The sequence below is a fragment of the Nomia melanderi genome, chromosome 14 (genome assembly GCF_051020985.1).
Source record: "Nomia melanderi isolate GNS246 chromosome 14, iyNomMela1, whole genome shotgun sequence".
NCBI lineage: Eukaryota > Metazoa > Arthropoda > Insecta > Hymenoptera > Halictidae > Nomia > Nomia melanderi.
Genome location: NC_135012.1, coordinates 9,584,470 through 9,591,802, shown reverse-complemented (window position 1 = coordinate 9,591,802; position 7,333 = coordinate 9,584,470). Strand labels below are relative to the sequence as shown.

Below are 7,333 nucleotides of genomic sequence, written 5' to 3'. Positions count from 1 at the left end.
AGGCGTTGATTAGTTGAAACGGAAGTTGCAAAAAACGCTTCAACTAGTATATAAGACGGGAGGAAGAATAATTAAATAAATAGAACAAATATTTGGAAAAGCTTAAAAGAAATTAGAGAAGGAATAATTAAAATTGCAAGCAATCGAATTTCAAGCTTTTATTATACATAAATGTCTATATATATATATAGTGATAAATAAAATTGTACCACCGATTGCACTCTCCATATTTGAAAAGAAATGAACCCTCTCTATCGAGAGTTCTTTAAAGATCCAAACGAGAGTTAATTAAGTCGACGGTAATTTTTTAGGAAGTCACGGTAGAATCGGTTTTACTGGCTCCTCCGTGTTAGCGACATTTTACGTTTTCTTTAGTATTCGTCCGATCAAAGAGGGAAAGCTACGACGAGAGCGTGATTTCTATTTGTAATTGAAATTTTTACGCTTGACAAGACGAACGATCCGTTCGTCGAAGGGGAGGATACAGATTAGTCGAATGAGGTAGAAAAGTGTGCGAAGAACACGCCATTTTGGAGAACTTCGTAAAATCGTGACTGGAATTTCATCCCCGGCCACTTGATCGTTATTTAGATTTCACTCAGAAGTATATCCGACTTTTCCGTACATGCTACGCGTATCAGACACGGAGGAGTCATGAACCGGAAGCAGTGAAGGGAATTCCGCGAAAGAGATGTCAGAACGAAGCAACCACGATATCTCCTTTACTGAGGATTTTTAAAAAGAAATGTTTGTTTCGAATATCCGAGGGATTATTCTATTTCCGAACCGCTGTATCGCGATTCGTAAACCTGCGCGCATGAAACCTGAAACCGTATTCTCATTTTTGTAACAGGATAGGAGAATAATAACGCAACCGTCGATTTGAAAATATTTTAATTGTGAAAAGACATGAAAATACACTGAATTCTACAATAATCATTTCATATTACACGGCTTTATTATAATCCATTCTCAACGGCACTTTGATGACACGATAATTCCGAAATGTTTACGAATACGTTTTGGAGACATTTTAACCAACTACGAGGTATAATATTTATTTCTTATTGTACAGCTTTATTATAGTTCATTTCTAAAGCGATTTCGATTAATTAACAGCACTTCAATACACCGAGTCCTAAATTATTTTCCTCAAAAGAAAACCTACACAAGTCACGTTATTCTAAACATCACACTTAATTCCTTGCCCTATGATTTCTTTCTTATGCTTGATAGAACAACTTTATCATTGATAATTTATTCGATAAAGAACAGAAGACACTTATTCCATGTCTACATTTGCTCGAAACTATTGATAATGCAAAAACAATATTTCATTTATATTCAAAGACAGTAAATAGCATTTATCGAATTCAATTCAAAATCACGAGTCAGACACGACATTACAGAGCAAGGGGTTAACATCCTAAATCATTCATTCAAACTCAACACAAAATAAAAAGCGCAGAAACCTAAGGAAACAAAGAACAACTTAACATTAACCTTCAAAAATACCCGAAACTTATAACCAATCCTTAATCCATAAACTCGCACAAAACCGGCCCGAATACCCCAAAATAATTCCCACTTGAAACCACCCCAATCTAAAATTGCCACCCAAGAAATAAGAAGACACTCGAATCTCCTAATGACAGGTATGACCAACCAAAAAGCGCTCACCGCAGAGGAGAACATTTACGAGGCAACCCGTGCAGGTTGTCACCCCCGCGAATTACATTTAGAAGCCAGTCCAACGGTGAGCGTGCGTCACGTCTCAAGGTTGCCGACACAGGATACGTCTTATTCGTTGCCGGGGCTGCCCCCAGCGGAGTTACCGAAGGTGGATGAGCACGGGACGCCGGTCCCGTGTAGCTCATCGTGCGTACGTCACCCGCCCTGTGCCCCGACGAGGGAGCACCCTTACAGGCGCACACACGCAGCGAACGAACGATCGCGTCCGTGTGTTCCCCTGGTCTTGGTGTCCCATCATGCCGGTCGTGAGAGCGGCCCGGGCTTATCTCTACGAGCTCTCTCTCCTCAAGGAGACTAAAGTGGAGTGAGCCATATCCCACCGCCTTTCTTCTTCCTTCGAGGAAGCGATGACGTTCCCGGTGTCCCGGCTCCCCCCGCCGTGGCGAATTATCGCGATCCACCGTCTCCTTTTCCCGTTCGATGATTCAGTGCCTCCCGATAACCGGCGATCCGCTTGCCCGTCCACCGATTCCCGGATTAGGCCTAGGCCGTTTAGAGGATACTGTGCTCGTCGGATGGGTTGGAAACGACGTCTGGGAATATTAACGCCACTAGACGGAAATCGGTGACCGATTTTTACCGGTGTCGCGTGGGTCATTCAATTTGCATACCTGAGGTGTTGGTGGAACTGGAGGTTTTGGGAGCTGGGTGCTGCGAGGTTCGAATAGGTGGTTTGCTTGTAGCTTTAGATGGATTGACTTTTTGGTCGGACTTTGTTAGATGTCTTACACGCCTACTTTGTTATTAATAATTCATTGAAGAAAGAGAAAAATCCTAGACATTTCCTATGTCTGTGTTTGCTTTAAGGTATAATAATTTATAACACAAGAGTAATATTCAATTTTTCTTTACAAAAATTGAGTAATACTTATGTTCAAAATCTTCATCACGAGTGCTGACCACGTTATTAAGGCAAGGGGTTAATAGTTTTTTTTATGTTATTTATTATTGATGTGTTATTGGGATTGCTTTTGGTGGAAAATTGGGGTGAAGTTGTTGGAGAATAATTAGTTTTTGAAATATTGTAATTGGAGATTTGTTGAGAGATAGTAGAAGGTTTTTTGCTGAGACTTAAAGAAATTAATTTACGATGGAAGTATTTTCTTAAGTTTTATCGTGTTACTGAAATAATTGTATATTCTGTTGTTTTCAGGATTCATCGTTGTAATATGAAGATTGTTAATTAATATAAATGTCACGCTTTGTCCAGGTGTTGTTCTTGGAAGTAGAAGAAATCTCCAGACACTCAAATTAAGTAACATATGTTTGCTAACCGTGTATCTCCGGGATGATTCTAAGTAATTAAACTGTTTTAATTAACACTTTGTTTGAACAAGTTGTCTTCCATATGTATCTATAAAAAATGAAAGGAGTGAGCACTATTTCCAAATAAAAAGAATTTCTTATTGTTTAATTATAATGTAAACTTGATTCCAATGCAAGATGGATATTTCTAATGTAAAATAAAACGGTGAAATTGCAAAACATCATGATACAAATATTATATATTACATGAATATTTAAAATATAAATCATAGTGAAACTGCAACGGTGAAAAATCCCCGATATCATTTTAAATGTTATTATCTATTTGAATCAATACTTCAAAGCCAGTTCTCGGTATATTTCCAGCTAATGTCTCGTCTACGTGGCCGCATTACTCGGGAGAAACAAGTTTTAAAATAAATTAGCAATGTTACAATATATTGCAAAGGCGTGAGTAATAACTTGAGATACACAACACTTTTATCGTCGCTGGAGCTGCAAAAGGGTCACGTAAAAAATGAAGAGCACTGAAAAATGTGATGGAACTGCAATATGTAATTAGAGATGGACCCAAAACAATATAGAAATGGCGGGGGAAAAAAGAGCAGAGGAGGAAGCAGCTCGGCTGGAATAATTATGAGAACTACGCTGGAATATTTTCCATTACCCAATGGACTGGCGCGAGAATGGATGAAATATTGTTGACGCTGTCAGAGAGAATATAAATACTACTTCAAATTCGCGGCCGTGAAAGTAAACTTCACAGATTGACAATGGTGCGAGCTTTAAATATTCAGGTTGACTGTTGCTGTTTGGAGAGCAAAAGCTGTACCGTTCTTTTTTCGGCAACAACGCACCGAGTTATATGTAGATCATATTCGTCCGTCGATTTACGATAATATTTAATATTATTTCGGAAAGTATTCGAAATACAGTCGCATCTCAGATTCTTATCGAGTATACCTAATAAGCAGCTTCATGTGCAAGCTTATAAGGTATCTAATCTTATCTCTCAAGGCTTAAGTGGCAAATTAACCGCACCTTCGTCTTAAATTATACGTCAGAGTAATCTTTAGTTGTGCGTCAATAATTTTAAATTACAATTTCTTGGAATATCGTGTAATACACTTTTCATTACAGCTATGAACTATAAGTTTCACTTATAATTTTGTTACTTTAGAATAATTTTATCGTCACGGAGTTGTTCGAACTTAGAGTGTGTAATGTATTTTAATATATTTATGTGTGTAATACATTTCTTACGTAAAAATTAGAAAGATGAATATTTCAGTCAGAGTTCATAAATCAGAGTTTGCTGTTTTTATTCTGTATGCTTTTATTCTTTTAATACGCCGGTTTATTAATTGTCTATCATACAGTAATTTCTCAAAGAAGATGAACATTCTACCGTAGCTTAATGACACGTCCTGTGATCATATATTGCTCGTACGTGTTCCATGGAGCCTACGTTCCGAGTATCAACAGGTTTCGTGATCGATACTGTTCTCTTAATAATTCTGTCTTTACATCCTAAAGCATCCAGCAAAACTACGCCGGATGAATAAGCTCCAGTTACAGCTACTTCAATGTAAATCATTTCATGAATTACTGAAGACCTTTCTCTTTCCTCCTTTTTTCCTTACAAATTTTTTTTATAATACATTCAACGTCGCATAACAAATACTAGCACTCCACATTATCGAATGATATATATTTTAATTTTTTTACAATTTAGAACATCTAATGATAAGTATTTTTACATGTTTACAATTTAGAACATTGAACGATAAATATTTTTATTTTCTCACTACGAATATTTATAAACTTTAGATCTCCACGATTGAGCATCGACAATTTCACAAAATAAAGTTTTATTTAATAAACTTAATAAATTTAATAGTTCAAAAATAATACCAATAGGAAAAAAGAAATTCTGCTACAATATTTATTCCCATTCGATTCCAAAAACCTTTTAAATCATAAATACGTGCCGTTAATGTTAATATATTGACTAAGTCACATATACCTTCGAGGTAATTAATTTGCGTTAGATTCGTTAACAAAACATTCACTCTTAAAAAATAATTTCATTCATAATCTTGAACTCAATACAACCGTGCAATGTTGCTGTAACTTACAAAGCAACACGATCCCTGACGCTTAAAATGACTTAAACCATTGTCAAAATCAGGGGCATATTCCAAACAAGGAAGTGCGCGAATATTTATAATAAATATTTTCATTATCGTCCAGATGAATCGTTTAATCGATCGTTGCAGAGGAGCCAACGTCCACTAAAAGTCAACAGAACGGAGGGAGGCGAAAGCTGGCGGAAACACAATAATAAATTTACTCCTGGCCCCAGATAGAGGACGGGATAAAGAAACGCGGCTTATCGTATGAGCATAGCCTAAAGATAACTGCAATATTTTTTTTTTTAAGACAGATATCGGTTCGAGGGCTAGGCGTGGTCCGACCTCTTGAAATAGGACGTCCGCGTTATCGGCGTTATCAAACGGTGGTGATTGATGGTGCCCCGGCTTTTATAATAATTACTCGATTATCCTCATATTAGGCCGTAATTGTTTACCGCAATTTGGGGGCCAAATATAAAAGGGGAAGGCTGCCGCAATCGGCTCATATTTCGAGATGGCCGGTTCTTCCCTCTTTCGCCCGCCGCCACCCTTTCGATTAACAGCGATTGGCTCTTCGCGGGGAGAGAGGCCCTTCACCGACGAAGTCAGCGACCTGGAGGAGCGATAGAAAATTATAAGCAATGCTTCATCTTTTTTCTTATTGGTATTATTTTTGAACTATTAAGTTTATTAAGTTTATTAGATAAAACTTTATTTTGTGTGAAATTGTCGATGCTCGATTGTGGAGATCTAAAGTTTATAAATATTCGTAGTGAGTGAGAAAATAAAAATATTTATCGTTCAATGTTCTAAATTGTAAACAAGTAAAAATACTTATCGAGGGAAAAGAATGTTGGGAATTGTTTATTGTTGGACACTATCAGTGAGTTAACTGATCCGAATACAAAGTGATTTGTTGTCAAAAATGTACAATTGACGCTGGAACTACCGTGCCAGTCAAAACGACTGGTTTCAGTTTCCTTATTCCGTGATTATTAGTATCTTAAAGATATTAAATATCCTGAATGATTTGGGAGATAAATAGTTTCACTCGAATACTGATGAATATCTAAAGAAAAAAATCTATTGTTACCATTTTTATAAGGATTACGTGTTAATCGTATTAAATGCTCGGTAGTTCTAATGTTAATGGTTTCTTTATTGTATTACTTTAGTATTTATAATAGTAACATTACTGTCAAACGTATAATCTATTTGAAATAATACGAAGCTTTCAACCTAAATTATATTTGTGTTTTGTATTGAAAGTTACCACGTGCAAATCGTACATAATTTATAGAATTCGTTTGGCAAAGTAAGATTTGCAGGCATTATGTCACGATAGGAGCCTCAAAGTTTATTTTAACAGTGGAAGGTTTGTTTAATTCGAAGAAACGAAGAAACCGAAAGGTAGGCTCAAGCTTAAAGACCAGTAGGCAAGTTAAAAAACAATTTTCTGGGCCCGCTCCTATTCTATTCGAGTCGTTTCATGGCGCGCAAGCTCGTTATATACAATCCCTGAGTGGCCATTCTACTGTGGGCTAGGGAATTACAGAATGTAAAAGTACAACAAAAGCTGGAGCCGGGAATGGCGGAGGAGCGGAGGCCACCGAAGTCTCCGGTCCTGTCATAAATCGCCACGGTTGACGTGCAAGCGGTAATAAAGACAGCGTATGCTATCGATTCGCTTCCTTTCGGTTGGTGAACGATTCACGGGAAATAGACACGTAACTTCCTGTAAGAATTCACTCTTTTAAACGTCGCTTCCTGTTAGAGTTACACTGTTAATATATCAATTCTTTTCGATACAATTCTGTTTAAAAAATTGTAGGAATTTTTGTTTCAATTAACGACAATTAAAATCCAACATTTGAAAAATTTGTGTATTTTTGAAGTAATACTTTAAGATTGGTTACATAATGTTTTTTCGAAATTGTATCTTAGATTGTTCATTAACTAAATTTTAATGAATGATTGAAATGAAGATGAATGAATGTTATGTTACAAGAAACAGTAAATAGTATGGTTAATATTTTATAATGATTTTATAAACAATATTGTCAAGTTATCAAGGTAACAGTGTAGATAAAAATGAATGTTAACTTTCCATTACGTGTATTTAACGGAACATATCTTTTAGAAATTAATTTGCTCAAACTGTTCACTGTAATGAGTAATTA

The 7,333-nt window shown here is 36.3% G+C and overlaps 1 long non-coding RNA gene across 1 annotated transcript; it reads left to right on the top strand.

Moving 5' to 3' along the window:
• The first annotated feature begins 2,210 nt into the window (after positions 1-2,210).
• On the top strand, positions 2,211-4,152 carry LOC116429021 (uncharacterized). The gene is made up of 3 exons (XR_004235412.2): positions 2,211-2,559; positions 2,906-3,050; positions 3,385-4,152. It is a non-coding gene; the product is annotated as an uncharacterized LOC116429021 (long non-coding RNA).
• Positions 4,153-7,333: the final 3,181 nt, after the last annotated feature.